Source organism: Dendrobates tinctorius, unplaced genomic scaffold, assembly GCF_039654945.1.
Source record: "Dendrobates tinctorius isolate UK_male_01 unplaced genomic scaffold, ASM3965494v1 ptg000132l, whole genome shotgun sequence".
Lineage (NCBI taxonomy): Eukaryota > Metazoa > Chordata > Amphibia > Anura > Dendrobatidae > Dendrobates > Dendrobates tinctorius.
In genome coordinates, this window is record NW_027361800.1 from 5,690,718 (window position 1) to 5,710,854 (window position 20,137).

The window sequence follows — 20,137 nt, forward strand, 5'->3', positions numbered from 1 at the left end:
TATACTGTCCTGAACCTTCCGTACGCCCGTGCACACGCCTTGTACTGTCCTATACCCTGCATTCCCCTGTGTCCACGCTTTGCACGTTCCTGTTTTCTATACATTCCCTGTTGCACCTTGCTAGACACATTCACTCGTGTCTTCTGTGAGCTGGCCACCTGGTTCCAGCAGTCGTGGTACCTTGTCCCCCTGGGCCTTCCCCTGACACTCCCTGTATAGGTCGGCTCACCCTGGGTGGGCTGGTGTCGCGACCCAGAGGGTCCACTCCAGAGGTCGTCACAGTTGGTCCTCCATGATGCTCCTTGTTCTCTGATGGAGGCCATGACTCAGGACATAGAATGGACTGCCGAATCTGTGAGAGACATGGTGAACAGCAGGCCGCAGGTTACACTTCCCCAGAGCAGGTCCATTTATCCGAGGTTAGAGTTGCCAGTCTTCGCATTGCTGAGAAAAGATGGAGACAAGCTCTTCGGACTCTGTCTATACTCTGGTCGCTCTGGACATTTTCGTAAGAATTGCACAACTTGGAAGATTTGTAATATACACACGTGGTCAAAATTCTTGGTACCCCTCGTTTAATAACAAAAAAAATCACAATGGTCACATAAATAACTTAAATCTGACAAAAGTAGTAATAAATAAAAAAATTTATGAAAATTAACAAATGAAAGTCAGACATTGTTTTTCAACCATGCTTCCACGGAATTTAAAAATAAAAAAATCTCATGAAATAGGCCTGGACAGAAAAGATGGTACCCTTAACTTAATATTTTGTTGCACAATCTGAGGCAATCACTGCAATCAAACGATTCCTGTAACTGTCAATGAGACTTCTGCACCTCGCGACAGGTATTTTGGCTCACTAGAGCAAACTGCTCCAGTTGTCCAATGTTTGAAGGTTGTCTTTTCCAGACGTCATGTTTCAGCTCTTTCCATAGATGCTTAATAGGATTTAGGTCAGGGCTCATAGCAGGCCACTACAGAATAGTCCAATGTTTTCCTCTTAGCCATTCTTGGGTGTTTTTAGCTGTGTGTTTTGGGCCATTACCCTGTTGCAAGACCCATGACCTGCGACAGACCAAGCTTTCTGACACTGGGCAGCACATTTGTCTCTAGAACCCTTTGATAGTCTTGAGATTTCATTGATTCTAGACACCCTGTGCCAGATGCAGCAAAGCAACCTCAGAACATAAAAGAGCCTCCTCCATGTTTCACAGTAGGGACAGTGTTATTTTCTTGATATGCTTCATTTTTCTGTCTATGAACATAGAGCTGATGTGCCTTGCCAAAGAGTTCCATTTTTGTCTCATTTGTCCATAGAACATTCTCCCAGAAGCTTTGTGGCCTGTCAATATGTAGTTTGGAAAATTCCAGTCTGGCCTTTTTAATGTGTTTTTTTTTTTTTCCCAACAATGGTGTCCTCCTTGGTCATCTCCCATGAAGTCCACTTTGGCTCATACAACGACGGATGGTGCGACCTGAAACTGACACTTATGTTCCTTGAAGTTCACTTTTAACCCCTTCACCCCCAAGGGTAGTTTGCACGTTCATGACCGGGCAAATATTTACAATTCTGACCACTGTCCCTTTATGAGGTCATAACTCTGGAACGCTTCCATGGATCCCGGTGATTCTGACATTGTTTTCTCGTGACATATTGTACTTCATGTTAGTGGTAAAATTTCATTCAAATAACTTGCGTTTATTTGTGAGAAAAACGGAAATTTGGCGAAAATTTCGCAATTTTCCAACTTTGAATTTTTATGCCCTTCAATCACAGAGATACGGCACACAAAAAACTTGATAACTAACATTTCCCACATGTTTACTTTACATCAGCACAATTTTGGAACCAAATTTTTTTTTTTGTTAGGAAGTTAGAAGGGTTAAAAGTTGACCAGCGATTTCTCATTTTTACAACACCATTTTATTTTTAGGACCACATCACATTTGAAGCCACTTTGAGGGGTCTATATGATAGAAAATACCCAAAAGTGACACCATTCTAAACTGCACCCCTTAAGGTACTCAAAACCACATTCAAGAAGTTTATTAACCCTTTAGGTGCGTCACAGGAATTTTTTGGAATATTTAAAAAAAAAGAACATCTAACTTTTTTTCATAAAAAAAAAAAACTTCAGGTTCAATTTTTTTTTTTTTTTTACCAAGGGTAACAGGAGAAATTGGACTGCAAAAGTTATTGTTCAATTTGTCCTGAGTACGCTGATACCTGATATGTGGGGGGGGAACGACTGTTTCGGCGCATGGCAGAGCTCAGAATGGAAGGAGCGCCGTTTGACTTTTTCAATGCAAAATTGGCTGTAAATCAGATTGGACGCCATGTCACGTTTGGAGAGTCCCTGATGTACCTAAACAGTGGAAACCCCCTACAAGTGACCCCATTTTGGAAACTAGACCCCCCCCCCCAAGGAACTTATCTAGATATGTGGTGAGAACTTTGAACCCACAAGGGCTTTACAGAAGTTTATAACGTACTGCGGTACAATTAAAAAATCATATTTTTTCCACAAAAATGATCTTTTCACCCCAATTTTTATTTTCCCAAGGGTAACAGGACCCTAAAAGTTATTGTGCAATTTGTCCTGAGTATGCTGATACCCCATATGTGGGGGTAAACCACTATTTGGGCGCATGGCAGAGCTCGGAAGGGAAGCAGCGCCATTTGACGTTTTTGGCTGGAATTGAGATCGGACATCATGTCGCGATTGGAAAACCCCTGATGTACCAAAACAGTGGAAACCCCCCACAAATGACACCATTTTGAAAACTAGACCCCCTAAGGAACTTATCTAGATGTGTGGTGAGCACTTTGAACCCCCCAGTGCTTCACAGAAGTTTATAACGACCGGGCGTGAAAATAAAAAATTCGTATTTTTTTTTCTACAAACATGATCTTTTAGTCACCATTTTTTTTATTTTCCCAAGGGTACCAGGAGATATTGGACCCCAAAAGTTGTTGTCCAATTTGTCCTGAGTATGCTGATACCCCGTATGTGGGATAAAACTACTGTATGGACACACGTCAGGGCTCGGAAGGGAAGTAGTGACGTTTTGGAATGCAGAATTTGATGGAATGGTCTGCGGGTGTCATGTTGCCTTTGGAGAGCCCCTAATGTACCTAAACAGTGGAAACACCCACAAATGACCCAATTTTGGAAACGAGAACCCCTAAGGAACTTATCTAGATCTGTGGTGAGCACTTTGAACCCCCAAGGGCTTCACAGAAGTTTATAATGCCCGGGCATGAAAATAAAAAAATCGTATTTTTTCCACAAACATGATCAATTAGTCCCCAATTTTTTTATTTTCCCAAGGGTAACAGGAGAAATTGAGCCCCAAAAGTTGTTGTCCAATTTGTCCTGATTACGCTGACACCCCATATGTGGAAGAAAACTACTGTATGGACACACGTCGGGGCTTGGAAGGGAAGCAGTGACGTTTTGGAATGCAGACTTTGATGGAATTGTCTGCGGGTGTCATGTGCGTTTGGAGAGCCCCTGATGTACCTAAACTATTGAAACTCCCCACAAGTGACCCCATTTTGGACACTAGACCCCCCACGGAACTTATCTAGATGTGTGGTGAGCACTTTGAACCCCCAAGTGCTTCACAGAAGTTTATAACACTCAGACGTGAAAATAAAAAAATCATTTTTTTCCACAAAAATGATATTTTTGCCCCCAATTTTTTATTTTCCTAAGGGTAACAGGAGAAATTGGACCCCAAAAATTGTTTTGCAATTTGTCCTGAGTAGGCTGATACCCTACATGTGGGGGTAAAACACTGGGCGCATGGCAGAGCTTGGAAGGGAAGGAGCACCATTTGACTTTTTCAACTCCGAATTGGCTGGAATTGACATCAGACGCCATGTTGCATTTGGAGAGCCCCTGATGTGCCCAAACAGTGGAAACCCCCAATTCTAACTCCAACCCGAACCCCAACACACCCCTAACCCTAATCTCAGCCCTAGCCCTAGTGGAAAAATGGAAATAAATACCTTTTTTTTTTTTTTTTATTTTATTATTTTTCCCTAACTAAGGGGGTGATAACGGGGGGTTTGATTTACTATTTATGGCGGTTTTTATATTTGGCAGCTGTCGCACGCTAAAAGACGCTTTTTATTGTAAAAATAGTTTTTGTATCACCACATATTGAGAGCTATAATTTTTCCGTATTTTGACACACCGAGTCATGTGAGGTCTTATTTTTTGCGGGACGAGTTGACGTTTTTATTGGTACTATTTTCGGGCACGTGACATTTTTTGATCGCTTTTTATTCCGATTTTTGGGAGGCAGAATGAACAAAAACCAGCGTATCATGAATTTATTTTGGGGGGGTGCGTTTACACCGTTCCGAATGCGGTAAAATTGATAAAGCGGTTTTATTCTTCGGGTCAGTACGGTTACATCGATACCTCATTTAGGTCGTTTTTTTATGTTTTGTCGGTTTTATGCAATGAAAACTATTTTATATAAAAAAAATATTTTTGCATCACTTTATTCTGCGAGCTATAACTTTTTTTTTTTTTAATTTTTTCACTGATGCTGTGTGGTGGCTCGTTTTTTGCGGGACAAGATGACGTTTTCAGCGGTACCATGGATATTTATATGCGTCTTTTTGATCGCGCGTTATTACACTTTTTGTTTGGCAGTATGATAATAAATCCTTATTTTTTGCTTCGTTTTTTATTTTTTTAAGGGGTTCGCTAAAGGGGTTAACTAATGGGACAGTTTTATAGGGCGGGTCGTTACGGACGCGGCGATACCTAATATGTGTACTTTTATCGTTTTTTTTTTGTTTTTTTTATTTCCAAAAAATGGATTTATTGGGGGAATATTTTTTTTTTTTTTTTTTTTTTTTTTTTTTAACTTTATTAAATAGTCCCAGGTGGGACATCACTGTCCTGTGACAGATCGCTGATATGTCACATCACAGATCACTGTGACAGATCAGCGATCTGTCACAGGCAGTGCAGAAGGCTTCCTCATGCCTGCGCTTTGCAGGCACTGAGGAAGCCAGCTTCCTGCAGGCCCCCGAAGGCCCCCGTCGCCATCTTGGATTCGGGGGGGCCTGCAGGAAAGGAGCCCCCCGCAGCAGCGCTGCACATTGCGCTGCCGTGGGGGGCTCAGGGAAGCACGGAGGGAGCCCCCTCCCTGCCGATGCTTCCCTTTAACCCCCGGTACACCGCGATCATGTTTGATCGCGGTGTGCAAGGGGTTAACGTGTCGGGGGCGGTCCGTGACCGCCCCTGACACATTATCACAGCTGACACCCGGCACAATCAGCTGACACCCGGCCGCGATCAGCGGCGCTCACCACGTGGGCGCCGCTGATCGCGGTAGACGTACTATCCCGTCCATGGGCATAGGGGCCCAGGTCTCATGGACGGGATAGTTCGTCGGATGTCAGAAAGGGGTTAATCTGTTTAGAAGTTTTTATGGTCTCTTTTGTTACCATTCGTATTATCCATCTCTTTGATTTGTCATCAATTTTCCTCCTGCGGCCATGTCCAGGGAGGTTGGCTACAGTCCCATGAATCTTAAATCTCTAAATAATATGTGCAACTGTAGTCACAGGAACATCAAGCTACTTGGAGATGGTCTTATAACTTTTACCTTTAACATATTTGTCTATAATTTTTTTTTCTAGTCTCCTGAGACAACTCTCATCAGGTTCTCATCAGGGTCACCATCAGGGCATTACTGCCTTTACTGGCGTACGGGGCCTGGTGAGGAGGCGGCCCGCACGGGCCTCCCTCCTTGCCAGGTCCCAGGGGAAAGATTCAGCCATTTACTAATAACTGAACATGCGTGAACCACTTCCTGCACTGCAGCCAATCAGGCTGGCAGCTTATGTCAACGTGCACGTCGCCGGCGCATGACATCACTGTCATGTGCCAGCGCAATTAGCCAATCAAAGGCTGGCAGCTTATGTCAAAGCGAACTTCCCCAGCGTATGACATCACTGTCATGTGCCAGCGCATCCGCATCACAAATGTTTGAGGAGAAAATGATGCCATTGTACCCCGGTCAGAGAAGGAAAATGGAGACATATGGGGGCCAGGGTGAGATGACATATATGGGGGCATGATGGAGACAAATGTGTGGTAATAGCAGGTACGCAGGATGCAGTAACAAGACACAAGACAGAAATGACTTTGAACGTTAACTTTTATAGATAAATGCCATTAGGGCTATTGTTATGCAACCAACAGAATAACAGTAGTTGTCATCGCAGGGAGCCAGTACAGATAAGCAAGGATTGGGAGAACACAACTAATCCGGCAAAGACCGGTCACTATATGGCCTCGGAATGGCTGACTACGGGTCCTTAGTCACTATGTATCACTTATCCGTCCTGACGACCCTCAGCGCTCTGTTCCACGGTGTCTGCGTCACAGCCACTGGGCCCAGCCGCTGAAGATCCGGCGTAGTCCGGGCGTTCCGACGCCCAGGAGGAGTAGGGGCACAACAGGCCCGCGGAGAGTTCTTTGGTGGGATGTCCCCCAGCGGAGGCAGCGGGATACTGCCTGGGAGTGGGAGAGTACAGGCTGCAACTCCCTGACAGGGACTGGCAGCGGCGGTGATAAGTGGTGGGTGATAAGCCACAGGTGCAGTCTGAGGCCGCACTGGAGGATCCGCAGCGGGTACAGGCCATGTCTCTACCGCGGACTGGAGCGGCAAAGGAGGAGTCACCGCCGTGGTCAGGAGTGAAGCGGCGGTGGCTGTGGGCAGCAGTGCGGAGGCTGCAGCGACGAGCTGGAGTGAGGCGGCGTCGGCCACGGACGGCTGTGAGTAGGCCGCAGCTGGAGTGAGGCAGCAGTCTTCTTTTGTCGGTAAGCTCGGTGCCGTCTCCCTGCGGTCCACCCAGAGTCTTCCTCCTGTCGCTGTCCTCCTCTCTGGAAGCTGCTCGTGGCTCTCACTCTCTGGCCCTCCCCAAGTATCCACCTCGTTCTGCTGACTCCCACAGTCTGGCCCTCTCCACCCCTCTTCTCTGGACTCCTCCCCCAACTGCCCTGTCAGTCTCAGCAGTCCATCCCCTAGCTCTGCTCCCTGGAAACAGATACCCCAGGAACCTGGAAGACGGTCCCCTCGGTTAAGGCCTGGGTACTCGGCGGAGGCCTCTCCTCCTACAAATGGGGGGCATGATGGGAGGACACATGAGGCGCAAGATGGAGACATATAGGGCCAGTTGACAGTTGTCTGAATACATATGGTCATGTGATATTTCAGTTTTTCTTTTTTATTAAATTTGCAAAAATTTCTACATTTCTGTTTTTCAGTCAAGATAGGGTGCAGAGTGTATGTTAATGAGAAAAAATGAACTTTTTTGAATTTTAATAAATAGCTGCAATGAAACAAAGAGTGAAAAATTTATAGGGGTTTGAATATTTTCCATTCCCCCTGTATATGGGGGCTTTTCATATGGGGAGGCACGATGGAGACATATGGGGGGCAAGATCAATATATATGGGGCCAGGAAAATAACACAGTTCCCACTCTTCCCCTCAACTATTTAATAGTTCAAACCCTGGACATTAAACGTCGTCTATAATTTTCTCATATCTCACTGGATATTGTACACATGGTTGTTGCCACGGTGTGCTGAGATTTTCTGAATCATGCCACTCTTGATTTTTTTTTTTCTCCCCTAACATATAAAACACATTTAAGTGGGAGATATGCACAGACATAGAAAATTTTTATTTTAAGGAAAGTTTATTATTGTCTATTGTTTTCTGGAGCTGTATTAGGTTTTTTGAGGATTCCTAACGGCAAAGAGTTAATTTTGTGGACGGCGTGATGTTTATGAGGGCCGCAAGATAATGGATCTGAACGGGAGTTTTTTTTCTCTCTAAACTCCTGTGTTCACCATAGCGACAGGAGCGCTCCATAGGCCGGGTATGTGTAACGTCACTAACAGCGTCCGTCCACTGGGAGCGCGTCACACGCCGGGGACGTGTCTATGAGTGAAGCGGCCGCCAGTGAGTGTTATTTTAACCATGAGAACGGGGACTACTGTAAGGCAGCCGGATATCTTTGCCAAGACTCCCATGATGAGTGTACTTTAACGAAAAGCGTCGGGAGACGCAATCTGGAGGCAGGCAATACCGCACTGATAGCGCAATATGGGCTTACCGCACTGATAGCACAATATGGGCTTAGTGTCATGGTAAAGCTATTGGAGAGACTGGATTCCTTGGTACCGGGTGAGATCTGTCTATGTAAAAGCCGCAATAAGAGCATACTAAAGCAGCATTTTTGATATGTTCATGCAATTTGATCATTGTGAATGCTCACAGTTGTAGTGAGGTAGCATGGTTCTTGGTTATGATCAATCTGCAAAAAATAACTTTTTCTCCCCTCTGCCTCCTCTTACAAGCTGCATTAATTCACATGGCCTCACGTTTATCAGCCAATTTGCAACTCTCTATTTATGCGATAAGTGCTCATTTGCAAGCATTCCATGATTGGTATAAAACCCCTTTTTGAGCCTATTTTGGAGGGTTCTCAAAAATCTAATGATAGGCACAGAGCACTTTTTGTAGAGTTTATAACAGTAATTTTGGTGGTTCTCATAGATTGATGGTATGACTTTATGAATGTGATATTGGCATTTTGCTCCAGTGGGAGCCTGGTGTACTTAGTTATCTTATCCATCCATTAACCACTCCAAAATATAGACTTTTTATTGAAATGGAGGCCATATACTCTACTTCAGGACAGCGAGATCCTGTGAGTATATCTTTTATCTGTTTTCTTCGTTGTCGTGGTTTTTGGTGTGATGTTTTCACGAGGGTGATGTTTTTGTCAATTATTTTAATACATGATTAAAAGTTATATTTTATCCATTGCTAATTTGGATTTACATTTTGGATATAAAATCCCGCTACTCTAGTATTTATTTGTGGCAAGGCAGGTTTTCTCACAACTGGAATTGACACCAACCAGTGGGTATCAGAGGTTAGGGATGTGTTCTCAGATCGCACATTCAAAAATATGTACCCTCCTTCAATGCATCCTTTAAGGAACTGACCAAAATATACAAGGATCAGATTGCTTCATGGTGGGAGGTACAAAGTCTCGATAACTGCATTAAATCAGGGATAGTACCAAGACACCTGAGGATCACACTGTCACCGGGTTTTTGGTATAAAAATCCCAATCTGATTACTAGGTGGGAAAAAGAGGCCACCAAATGTTCAATTAGATTGATGAGATTACTACTTGAGGAAGAAAAACAAAACTTGTCTACCTTAAATGAGACTCTGAAAGAGCAAATAGAAATAACAAACATTTTTTCCTTAGAACAGGATTTTACTAAGAAGGAGACACAATTGCAAAATACAGTGGAGAGATTCGAATATCACCTCAAAGAGAAAAAACAGATTCTTTATGAGGGATATACAAGAATTCAAAGAAAATAAAACATATTCCTTCTCCACTGTAAGGCCAAGTAGGAAACCGGAGACGGATATATCATTGGCGGAAGCCTCAGACTGTGATATCCGTCTGAATAACCCAAGAGGTAGGGGCAGAGGGAGAGGAACAAGTAGGGGAAGAGGGAATAGTAGAAGACCCCCCACAAGAAGGTGGTATTTTAGATCTGATTCCGGTGTCATCCTGAAGAAGTTGATGATGCAGTTCCCGGCGGTGGCAATGAGTCCTCGCTGTTTTCTGCGGGGTCCTAGGTCCAGTATACGTCATGTGAGGTGCAGCGCAGTCTCTAACACTGCCAGAGCGTGACGCAGCTCAACAGTAGTATGTGGGTGAGGAAGGGCAAAGTTCTAGATGGGTCACCTGGTCATTCTTAGGTGGCAGGCGCCCGTTAACAGGCCCACAGTGTTTGGCACCTTCGGTTGCGTGGACCAACGGGCACACGGCAGGTCTCTGGTCACAGTCACTGTACCTGGCCGTAGGGAAGCGGGCCTGCGCTGTCACAGTGCTGAGAAGACTGAGCACCAAACTTCCCCTGCTGCGCGCTGCTTCTTCCTGCCAAGTCTGCTTTCCCTTTCCCAAGCCCAGGCTCTTTTTTTACCTTAGTCACGCCCTCTGCTGTCAAGTGCAAAGATCAGTCCGGGTTGCAAAGCTTTCCCCCGGACAACAATGGTGACAGGCCCGACAGTTCCAGAACCGGCTCAAAAGAAGTACCTCCGGTCCGGCTCATCTTCTTACAGATGAATATGTAAGCAGAGCACCACATAAAGACCCCCCCTACAGGCCACCCCAAAGCATGAGAATCTCATTAACTGAAAACTGAAATTAAAGATTAAACAACAATGGGCCTGTTAACGGGCGCCTGTTAACTGTGGGCCTGTTAACTGTGGGCCTGTTAACGGGCGCCTGCCACCTAAGAATTTGTAGCTGTCTACAAATATCTAAAGGGCTGTCACATTGTAGAAGGATCAACTTTATTCTCATTTGCACAAGGAAAGACTAGAAGCAATGGGATGAAGCTGAATGGGAGGAGACACAGATTAGATATTAGAAAAAACTTTTTGACAGTTAGAGTGATCAATGAGTGGAACAGGCTGCCACGAGAAGTGGTGAGTTCTCCTTCAATGGAAGTCTTCAAACAGAGGCTGGACAGACATCTAACTGGGATGATTTAGCGAATCCTGCTTTGAGCAGGGGGTTGGACCAGATGGCCCAGGAGGTCCCTTCCAACTCTACGATTCTATGATAACAACCACAAGATGGATTTCATCAATCCAGATATCATTTTAATCAGTATAATGGTGCCAACCTGACACTGTCTGTATGTAACTGAGCACAATCCTGCTGACAGGTTTCCTTTAAATGGGCAGGAAAGAGGGTTAGAGGTTAGCACTGCTGCATTCAGTGTTGGGGTCCATGATTCAAATCCCACCACATAATTGTCATGGTTAGGACATGGTTAATGTCCTGTTTTCTCAGGGTTAATTTTGCTGGCCTCCATTTGAATCTGGGAGGGGTATTGATACTCACCCCAGACTAGGATTCCCTGTCAGCTATACTGTTGTTCTGGCTGTGTGTCTGACCCCCCTGGTGTGCGTGTATACTGCATTGCTTGTCTGCTTCCTGTGTATGACCCGGTCTGTCCCCTCACTCTGCTCTCTGTCTCATGATTTGGTACTATTGTCTTCTCCGGTTCTGACCTCCTGGCTTGGCTATTGTTACTCCATTACAGTTTGTCCCTATTGTACCGTCTATTGCTCGTTCTGGTTTTCTGATCTATTGCTACGTCCGGACTATCCATGCTGTCGTGCTGTCTCGTGCTTTGACCCCGGCTTGATCTGGTTTGCGTCTCTGCCTGTGCCCCTTGGTGACTTGTTCTGTAGTTACCTTTCTAGGAGTTTTCCTGCAGCTCCTAGCTCTGTGGAGCTTGGGCCACGCCCCCGGCAGTCACGTGCTTCAGGTCCTGTTAGTCTGAAGTATGCATCTTCACCACTGCTGCCCCACTCCACAGGTATCTTTTTTGTACTCAGGACACCCGCACTGGCTCAGTGAGCAAGTGCAGTGCGGTGTTCATGACATTATAGCTGACCATTTCAGTTTTTTTTTTTCTCTCTCAGAAAAAGTTATCTTCATGGATTCCATGCAAGCTTTGGCTGATCAGGTCAAGCACCTGACCCAAATGTTCCATAAACTCCATGTGGAACAGCGCACGATGGCCCATACCCAGCAACAGTTGGAGGATACTGTGCAGGGGGCTGTTGCTGCAGGGGCTCCTAGTTCTGGGGATAGAGATGTGTCATTAGCATCCCCCGAATCTCCGGTCAAATTGCCAGACCCTTTCTCAGGGGATAAAAGGGAGTTTAGGTCGTTCAGAGAAGGATGCAAGCTTTTTTTTTTCTCTGAGGCTCCGCTCCTCCGGGGACGAGTTCCAGAGGGTGGGGGTCGTCATTTCCCTACTTCTGGGGGCTCCACAGGCATGTGCTTTCTCTCTCTCTTCCTCTGCTCCTGAACGTATGTCAGTGAACTTGTTCTTTGAGGCTCTGGGGCACATCTATGACGTGCGTCTGGCAGAGGATATGGTGATGAGTGTAACACAGGGGAGGCACTCTGGATGGTTCTGCTCAGTGTTTAGACGTTGGACCGCCGAAGTATCCTGGAACGACGTCACAGGGGCCTATCTGACCATCTGCAGGACGCTCTGGCATTACATCCTCCTCCTGATACCCTGGAGGATGCCATGATGCAGGTGTTCCATATGGACTGGAGACTCTGTGTTAGAGGAATAATGCAACAAGAGTCTCCCTTGTACCCTAAATTGTGTGACACTGCACCTGTATCTGTGCCCATGGAGGTTTGGTCAGTCTCGGTTAAGGAGAAAGAGAGAAGGCACCACAGAGACAATCTACTATGCTTTTACTGTGGAGTTTCTGGACATTGGAAAAGGAATTGCCCCTCCTGCCCTTCTTCAGATAAACCATCAGTGAAACAACTAAGTCTGGGCAACAATCGAGGAGGTTGTCCAGACTCCCAGGTACATTTTTTCTCACGTACAAAGATGGTGCTCCAGGTTGAATTGGAACTTGCTGGCGGTCCTGTTATGACCACCGCCTTTGACTGTGGTTCCTCCATTAATCTGATTGATGCCCAAGTGGTGACTCTTAATAAGATAGTGACAGTCAGGTTAAAAGACCCTGTTAAAATTGTGGCTGTGGATTCATCTCCTCTTACCCGGGATGGAATTTGCTTTGTCTGAAGTTTTTTTTCTATGAAAGTGGGTTCCACTCATGTGGAAAAGTTAAGTTGTTTCATTATGAATAATCTGCCTGCAGGACTGGTATTGGGAATGCCCTGGTTGCAACACCACAATCCTCTCATTGATTGGGTGAAGGGGGAGATCACCCGATGGGGATGTAATAATAATGGTCTGTGTTGTAAGCCGGTTCCTTTTGTCAAACCGATAAAATGTTCTCTTCGGCCGAGAGAAAATATGATGTCGGTAACAGGGAATTTTTAGCAGTTAAACTGGCCTTCGAAGAATGGAGGCATTTTTTGGAGGGGGCCGTGCATCCCATTACGGTCATCACTGATCATAAAAACCTGGCCTATATCGAGTCTGCTAAGAGATTGACCTCCAGACAGGCTCGATGGGCACTTTTTTTTTTTTTTTTTTTTTTTTTTAGCAATTTCATTTTACCATCACGTTCCGACCAGGGTCTAAAAATGTAAAGGCGGATGCCTTATCCTGAAGTTTTGATTCTGTGTCCCCTCCGGAACCTCCTTCCTCCATTCTTCAACCGGGAGTGGTTGTAGCCGAAATCTCCTCTGAGTTACAGAGAGATTCTGGAATCACAAGCACAAGCTCCCAGGAATAAACCCTCAGGTAAATTGTTTGTACCCGAACAATTCCGTCTCACACTCCAAGAATTTCATGATTCTGTGTTAAGTGCACAACCTGGTATTGCAGCTACCCAGGGGGCAGTAGCTAGGGGTTTTTGGTGGCCCTCTATGGGTACTGATATAAAAAGGTTTGTAAATAATTGTGGGGTGTGCGCTCGCTCTAAAAGCTCTCAGTTCCGGCCGGCCGGGGAATTGGTGCCTTTGCCAATTCCAGATAAACCATGGACACACCTGTCCATGAACTTTATCACTAATCTTCCATCTTCCAATCGCAACTCAGTGGTATGGGTAGTGGTTGATAAATTTTCTAAGCAAGCCCACTTTGTGCCATTGCCTGCGTTGCCATCTGCTGAAACCTTGGCCCGCTTGTTTATACAGCACATTGTTCAGTTGCATGGAGTGCCTGTGAACATGGTGTCGGACAGGGGTGTGCAACTTGTGGCCAGGTTTTGGAGAGCGTTTTTTATGAAGTTGGGTGTCATGTTGTCATTCTCCTCTGCCTATCATCCGGAATCCAACGGACAGACTGAACGCACCAACCAGTCGTTGGAGCAGATTGAGATGCCTGGCCTCCTCCAGACAGGAAGACTGGTGTGAGGTATTACCCATGGCAGAATTTGCATTCAACTGTCGTATTAATCCGTCTACCAGAAAGTCTCCCTTTCAGGTCAATTATGGGTTTGTTCCGCAGTTTGGGGAATTTTCCCATATGGATTTGGATTGCCCTGGTGCCGAGGGGATGGTCCAACAGTTAAAAACCCTCTAGAAACCACTGGAGCCATAGGCGGAGGAGGACATGACTTGGGGATGGGTGGACCTTTACTCCTGCAGCTTTTTTTGGTGTAGTGGTATAGATTTTTAAGCACGAGGGATGTTGCTTTCAGAGTAATAAGCCCAGTATGTCTGTGCCTGGGGGTTACTGTGAGGAGGGTGGGGCTTATATAGAGCAGGAAATCTGTGTCTCTCTCTCTTTCATGCACAGGATGAACAGGAGGAAGCATGTCTGCAATGTCAGGGAGTGTAATACTGGGGTTATCACCTCACATTTACAGATAATAGGAGCACATTCCCCTCAGACATCATGTACCAGTGTAGTATCAGCACCTACATTATGTATGGGACCAATATTACCTCAGAAATTCATGCAGCTGCCATGTCCCTCATGTGCATGCTACATTTTCCTCCCTGCAGACATGTTTCATATACTACTCTGCATTCACCTCAGACATCATGTACTAGTGTAGTATCAGCTCCTACATTATGTATGGGATTAATATTACCTCAGCAATTCATGCAGCTGCCATGTCCCTCATGTGCATGCTGCATTTTTCCTCACAGACTGTGAGCTTCCGTGTGACCTCCCTGCAGACATGTTTCATATACTACTCTGCATTCACCTCAGACATTGTGTAGTGTGTACTAGGGTAGTATCAGCTCCTACATCATATCTGGGATCAAGATTACCTCAGAAATTCATGTAGCTGCCATGTTCCCTCACTTATTGCAGAGGCAGCTTTTGTGTGACCACCCTGCAGACATTTCTGATATACCACATTACTTCTGTATTATAGAGAGTCTTCATGAGTTCTGGGTTTATGTATGATAGGACAAAGCAGGGACGCATACAGTGTCTGCCATTAATATGATGGAGCTGGACAGTCACATGTATTAGAGACACTGGTGAGAGAGGAGCAGTCGGGGGATGGTATATGTATGATGATGAGAGGCTGCACTTCATGTCAGTGCACTGTATACTGACCCTGCTGTGTGCTGATTATCCCCCCTTCCCAGTTATGGAGTCTGATGATCTGTATGTGACCTCATCTCTGTTACATACTTTGATGCTGGGTGTACAGATCCAGTGTAACCAGGTTACTCGCTATATGTGGTATCTGTGTAAAGGCTCTATTCCTGTGCTGTATACTTAATCTGTACCACAGGTCTGTATACATGATATCACTCCTCCCTCTGCTATATACGGATCATGCTGGGTATAGACATCCTGTGTCTCCAGGTCATTTTCCTGGCTGTACATATAACCTGGACATGACTTCCAGCTTAGTGCTTGATTTCTGTAGCTATTGCTGCCTTTAGTCCTCTTATGTTACATGCTGGCCTGCCGGATATATCCATCCTGTTTATATTGTCTCCCTCGTATGTTGCATGATCAGAGTATACCCACCAAGAGCTTATTTTATATTACCTAAGATGGTGGATAGCACAGGCCTGAATGGATTGTTTTATCATGTGTAAAATAAATAATCGTGGAGTAACTCTGCACATTTGAGTGTGCACTAATAACTCAGCACATGGCGGGCAGTGAGTGGGCACTAATAACTCAGCACATGGCGGGCAGTGAGTGGGCACTCCTAGTGTGAGGCTGCACATTGCTCTGGAGGACACAGCATGGGCCCAGTTTTCAGCCCTGTCTCTTGTCTGTTGTATGTAGTAGAGTGACTGGCTGGGATACAGAACTTGCAGTTTTCTATCACACACCTATGGCTGCAGGCAGCTTATATTAGACCTACATGTTTCTTACCATTTATGCACAGCTGGCGATTAGTTTGTAACTGCTGTAGAGGAGCAGGCGGCTTCTCATTTATTGTTACAGCATATAACACAGCATTGCCCATCTCTGCCTATTCCTGGACCTTAGATGGGATATTTTCCATTATTAACCTGTTGTACAGTATACCTTGGTTGTAAACCTGCATGATTTTCACCCTCACTTATCCCACATTTTGTGCGGTTGGAGGGGTCCTTGAAGTTGGTTAAATATGGTCTGGGGATCCATTGGGATATGGTTTCCTCCTTTTGGAATTCAATATGGTTCTGATATGGTGAAAGGTGGAGGGGAGTTTTGGCAAGGGTTTGTCGGATCCCCAAGAAATTCGAGTGAACATTTTAACCCTTGTGGTTATGGTGCTCCCAAGCTGGTGGGGTAATGGCTGGGAGTAATTGTTGGTACATTTTATGTTCACTTTATGTTTGGTAATCACCAGATTTTTGGGAGCTTCAAGGACTCCTACCAGCGTGTTAATATTATTTATGCTTTGATGTTTTATGGTATGTTTGTTTTAATAAAGGTGTGAATAATAATTATATTTAAAAAAAAAAAAAAAAAAAAAAGGATCGGTGTATACCAACCAAGTGCTTATTTTATATTACTTAAGATGGCGGATAGCACAGGCCTGAGTGGATTACCTGGACCCTGGTGGTTGGGGGGGTCCTTGAAGTTGGTTTGAAATTGGTCTGGGGGATCCATTGGGATATGGATTCCTCTTTTTGGAAGTTAATATGGTTCTGATCTGGTGAAAGGTGGAGGGGAGTTTCGGCAAGGGTTTGTCGGATCCCCAGGAAATTCAAGTGAACATTGGAACCCTTGTGGTTATGGTGCTCCCGAGCCAGTGGGGTAACGGCTGGGAGTAATTGTTGGTACATTTTATGTTCACTATGTTTGGTAATCACCAGATTTGGGAGCTTCAAGGACTCCCCCCAGCGTGTTAACGTTATTTATGCTTTGATGTTTATTTTATGTTTATTTTAATAAGGACATGAATTTAAAATTAAAAAAAAAAAGTTATTTGTTTTCCTTTTAGTGGGTCCTTGGAAGTTATTTATAACCTTGTCAGTAGGGGTAACCATATTAAGAATGGACCTCTGGGGTGGGGTTCTTGGAGTTGACGCTGAATCAGCGAAAAGGAATTGGAAGTTAAAATTCTGGATCTGGCTTTTTGGTTACGGCTCTGGATGGGTAACTCTGGACGGGGTGTTACCCGGGAGCTTTTGGATCTGGCTTTTTGGTTACGGCTCTGGATGGGTAACTCTGGACGGGGTGTTACCCGGGAGCTTTTGGATCTGGCTTTTGGTTACGGCTCTGGACGGGTAACACTGGACGGGGTGTTACCCGGGAGCTTTTGGTGGTTGGACTTCCCGGAACGGGATGTTTGGTGCCCTCGAGCTGGTGGTTTACGGCTGAGGGTAACGTGTATTTTTAAGTTCTTGTGTTTTTTGCCAAATATTTAGCCAGAATTTTTGGGGCTCCAAGAACCCTTCCCTCATGTTGTATAAGATTGTGTATTTAATACTTATTGTAAATGTTTATGTTAGTTGTTAATAAACTGGCAATCATATTTTGCAGGCCTACAGAAGAAATTGCCTCCTCTGAGCCAGGAACAGCGGCTGGAGGGGAGAAGAGAACAAGGTTGTCGTCTGGACAATGCAGTTATCTAGTGCATGAAACTGAAGAGCAATGTACCTAATCTATGTGCCCTTGAGCCAGTGGGAGCGGCTAAGGGTAAAGTAATCAAGTGCATTAACACGAAGGGCAATATGCCTATTCCCAATGCCGTTGACCCAGTTGGAGAGGTCAACAGTAAATGTTATCAAGGGCATGAAAAACAACAATGGCGTGGCAGTTTTATTAATAATGCCTTTGTAGACTTTTTCTGCTTTAGGTTTATTTAAATTACTACTTCCAGATATTCTGAACGTTATTTTATGGTCTGTTATAATGTTATATTGTGTATAGTTTTTAATTACTCCCTATTTATATTATCTTTCTATTGATGTGTTCATCACTTTTCGGGTAGTGATAGTAAGTGGGTTTACGAAATTTTACTGCACAGCTACTGTAAATAATGGTGGTTTCTAGAACTAAAATCTGTGATTTGGTGAATTATTAGAGCTGGCTGCAATACGAGCGGTATAATAGTTTTTTGAGGCATGACAGATGTCATTATACAGGTATTCAGATTGTGGCTATGACCTTAATTATGGTTTACTTTCCACATTCCCCATTATGGGATCCTCATTGCAGGATGTTTAGCAACTGCTATTTTGCTGTAGTTACCGTATTATCGATCATAACTTGGTAGCATGGCATGGATAAAATTAATCTGTCGGAGCTCTGGAATTTTAAGTTTATTACTTGTGTGCACAGACTTTCCATAGCATGTAGAAATGGTTGATGGGGGTCGAGTCCATTTAAGGTGTCAAATGGCCTCTCTGGTGGCGGTTTAGGAGTCAGGTGGAAGTTGCAGGCAAGTTAAGGGGGACTCATTTTAACTAATAGAGGATGTAAAACCTCATGGTGGTGAACAGGCTCGGCTTTGGTGGCCAGCCTCAAGGACGTTGTAATGGTAACGTCAATCAGGGGCGGGCACAGTGGTTAAGCACAGGAGTGAGGATAATAGGGTCATTGGTGCCCTGAAAGTTTACTGGCTCTGCTTGAATGGCAAGCCAGTGCGTGCTGCCCCTTTATGGCTGTCTGGCCTGGTTCTGTATGTCAGACAGCTGGGGATATCACAGTACTTGTGAATCCCAATGTACTAGCACTTCACCTGACTCCTAATGTGATTGTTTTAATCCTGTGATTTAAATAAAGCTGTGGCCATTTTGACAACCAATATAATGTGTTGTGTATTTATTCTAGTGCCTAGGTTTACTGTAGTTATGGTGGTTTTAAGATGGAGTGGGATTCCGTCCCATATCCATAAGTCAAGAAACCACTGGAGCCATAGGCGGAGGAGGACATGACTTGGGGATGGGTGGACCTTTACTCCTACAGCTTTTTTGGTGTAGTGGTATAGATTTTTAAGCACGAGGGATGTTGCTTTCAGAGTAAGAAGCCCAGTATGTCTGTGCCTGGGGGTTACTGTGAGGAGGGTGGGGCTTATATAGAGCAGGAAATCTGTGTGTCTCTCTCTTTCATGCACAGGATGAACAGGAGGAAGCATTTCCCGCCCACCCGCCCTGTTTATAATCATTGTCCTAAAACGTTTTAATTATTGCTTGTATGATGAATGCTTTATTGTATTTTTGAACTTGCCATTGTATATTTTGTTCCAGGTTCAATTTTATCATGGCTATAAAGAGTTAACGGCATTAACCTTCTGAGCCCAAGGGAAGGGCAATCCTTCAGCCATGGTTCCCTAGAGGTTTCCTCCACAGGGGGTTTTTCCTCTCCTGAGTGCTGTAGGATGACTCTTTGTGAGTCGGAGGTTTGCCAAGTTAGTCCCCTTAATGCTTTTGCAGGGACTTCTAGTTTATAAGTTTACTAAAATGATTTATATAAAAAAAAGTGTCAAATGTGAATTTATAACCCGTCACAGCTTTGCGGTTTAGGAGTCAGGTGGAAGTTGCAGGCAAGTTAAGGGGGACTCATTTTAACTAATAGAGGATGTAAAACCTCATGGTGGTGAACAGGCTCGGCTTTGGTGGCCAGCCTCAAGGACGTTGTAATGGTAACGTCAATCAGGGGCGGGCACAGTGGTTAAGCACAGGAGTGAGGATAATAGGGTCATTGGTGCCCTGAAAGTTTACTGGCTCTGCTTGAATGGCAAGCCAGTGCGTGCCGCCCCTTTATGGCTGTCTGGCCTGGTTCTGTATGTCAGACAGCTGGGGATATCACAGTACTTGTGAATCCCAATGTACTAGCACTTCACCTGACTCCTAATGTGATTGTTTTAATCCTGTGATTTAAATAAAGCTGTGGCCATTTTGACAACCAATATAATGTGTTGTGTATTTATTCTAGTGCCTAGGTTTACTGTAGTTATGGTGGTTTTAAGATGGAGTGGGGGTCCGTCCCATATCCATAAGTCATGAGGGAGGTGCAGGGGAATATCTCCAAAGCCCAGAAGAAGTATAAATATTTTGTGGACAGGAGGAGGGAGTTGGGTCGTGTGCTAACTGTGGAGGAAAAAGTCTGGTTGTCCACCCGTAACATCAAACGTAAGATACCCTCTATGAAGTTGGGCCTCAAATTTATTGTCCCATA

General features: G+C 44.8%; 1 long non-coding RNA gene across 2 annotated transcripts in view; it reads left to right on the forward strand.

Moving 5' to 3' along the window:
- Nucleotides 1-19,856, forward strand: part of LOC141048052 (uncharacterized) — a 77,965-nt gene extending 58,109 nt beyond the window's left edge. For both annotated transcript variants that reach the window (XR_012219954.1, XR_012219955.1), the window contains one exon: nt 17,498-19,856. This is a non-coding gene — a long non-coding RNA (uncharacterized lncRNA). The remainder of the gene's footprint in view (nt 1-17,497) is intronic.
- Nucleotides 19,857-20,137: the final 281 nt, after the last annotated feature.